Source organism: Oratosquilla oratoria, chromosome 43, assembly GCF_046742065.1.
Source record: "Oratosquilla oratoria isolate Oo_2021 chromosome 43, ASM4674206v1, whole genome shotgun sequence".
Lineage (NCBI taxonomy): Eukaryota > Metazoa > Arthropoda > Malacostraca > Stomatopoda > Squillidae > Oratosquilla > Oratosquilla oratoria.
The window spans coordinates 12,693,646-12,696,145 of record NC_134819.1 but is presented as its reverse complement, the minus strand read 5'-3'; the positions used below and the strand labels follow the sequence as shown (position 1 = coordinate 12,696,145).

The 2,500-nt window shown below is 43.7% G+C and overlaps 1 protein-coding gene across 1 annotated transcript in view; it reads right to left on the bottom strand.

The window, feature by feature from the left end:
• The window catches only part of LOC143022071 (cysteine and glycine-rich protein 1-like), a 162,127-nt gene that overhangs the window by 134,421 nt on the left and 25,206 nt on the right, over positions 1 to 2,500 (bottom strand). The window lies entirely within an intron of this gene.

Sequence of the window (2,500 nt, the reverse complement as noted above, 5' to 3'; positions counted from 1 at the left end):
CAGCCCGAAGGGATTTCTCCCCGTCTTCTCCTTTTCTGCATGAGGGGACGGAGAGGGGGGGGGGGTCGCTGAATAAATGAAGCGGCCTTGCTGTGGATGTTCTGTGTCTTGCGACACTGCTTCTGACCTAGGGGAATGGACAGGATGCAGGGATGACCCGTCATCCGGGAGGTGCCAAGATAGGAGGGAGGGAGGAGGGTGGAGGGGAGATGAATATGTAGGGGATGGAATGGGTGGGAGTGGTTTCTATGCCTTTTTTCTTTTGGCTACCCCCCGCGTAAGGGGGAAAAAGCCTTTGGTATACTCGTACATATATATATATATATATATATATATATATATATATATATATATATATATATATATATACATATTTATACATATATATGTGCACACACAAGCATACACACATATGTATATATACACACACACATACATATATAATATATATATATATATTTATATATGTATGTATGTATTATATTGTCGATATTGAAATGAAATTTGACACATTCAGATCAGTTCTTAGAAAATAGGTTAATGTTTGATACGTAGAATAAGGTCGAAGGAATTGATATTTGATTGCCACGCTTCCTGACCGTTGCGGTGACGGGGGTCGTCTCTATAATCCGTGCAAATGACGAGTAAATGACAAGTCTGTGATATGCACCGTTACGCACGTCGTGACTGACAGCTCTTACGTAATCAAACTGTAACGGACGTAACCGGTGCTCACACGCACGGGCAGAAATGTAACTCTTTTCTTATAATCTTACACATTACTGATATTAAATTTTAGGGATTTGAGCAACCCATAGCTACTCGTTCGATTTGTGGGGAGGAGGGTGGGGGGTACCTTTAGCTGAATAAAATCTCCTGAGGGCGTACACTCACACTTCAAATACAACTCATATTCATAGGTACACACTTTCAAAATAGCCAAAATATTGGAAAACCAACAACTTACCAAGACTACGAAAGCAGTCATTCTACATAAAAAAAAGTAAATGAATAAACAGGTGAAAAATTAATAGATAAATAGAAACGCATAAAAATAAAATATAAAGAAAAATAAGAAATTGCGATATTTCCAAATCTCCATAAAAAAAATATATATATATGTATATATACTATGCCCAGACCCAAAATCCACAACATTCCAGATTCCAGAGGCACTTGGCATCCCACAGTCTTCTCAAAGGAGTTTTCATTCCGAATAGAGAGAATTTCCGAATTTCAGAGATTCCGAAGAGAGAGAGAGAGAGAGAGAGAGAGAGAGAGAGAGAGAGAGAGAGAGAGAGAGAGAGAGAGAGAGAGAGAGAGAGAGGGGGGGGAGGGAAGAGGAGGGAGTGAGAGTGAGTGAGAGACGGAGAGAACTATTTGCAGAGGCAACTCAGCAGTTCCTTTGTCTACAAGAAAGAAAAAGAGAGAGAGAGAGAGAGAGAGAGAGAGAGAGAGAGTGTGATTCACCTTGGTCTTGGATCACGTGTTGGACTCCTGATCGACAGCTGTTTAACCTCCCGAAAGAGAGCTAAGAGTTCGTATGACCGATCTATGGGTAATATGACCGATCTATGGGTAATGCTGTGACCTGACACGCACACACACACCCAACTCCCCGCCCACGAGAGTTGGAGTAACGACTCGAAGCGCAGTGGTACTGAAATTATTTCAGCCCTGGACAGGATTCGAACCCGAACCGCCGTTGTGACAGTCGGGGACTCTACTAACCGCGCCACCCAGTGTGTGTGTGGGGGGGGGGGGAGCTGGGCTCTGCAGGTGTGGCTGTGACGTCCTCACGGCCATTGTGAGTCCGACGATGGCCCTGTGTTACACATGTGTCCTTGAACAGAAACAGATCACACCACAATACTGACATCATACTCTTTTATGTGATAAAAATAAACATTGAATAAATGTGACGCTAATTATGTGTGTGTGCGAAAGACAATGAGATTATAAAGGCTTTACCACACAGAACAGTTACTATGTGCCCATTATCTGAGTGGGGTTATTATTATTAGTCTGTGTGTCGAACAACATGTTGGTTTCAATATCGCTTGGCACAAGACCCGGGTCCAACACCATGTAGGACAAAGGTGACTCCATTTGACATAATCCTCGCTCTGAATCCACCTCCGTCCATCAGCAGCCATGGGCCGCAAGCAACTACGCAGATAAAAACAACAAATGTTATCTTTATGCATTATTTCGCAGCGACGGGAGAGCGATGGAGCGACGACAGTCGGGTCTGGCGTGAGGTTCACCCCTTCTATCTTCTTGCTATGAACAAGCCCCTCCCCCCACCCTCTCCCACACTCCCTTCCCTTCCCTTCCCTTCCATGTCAGTTTTCAAGTGGAATACTAATCCGATTTTGATTTGTCCTTAACTGGTGGCGTAATCGGCAGCATGGCGTAGACTTTTCACTTTACACGTCATGTCACTGCAGCGAACATACATACTTTCACACAAAACGTGACGACCTAGTCTTGTCAAGTG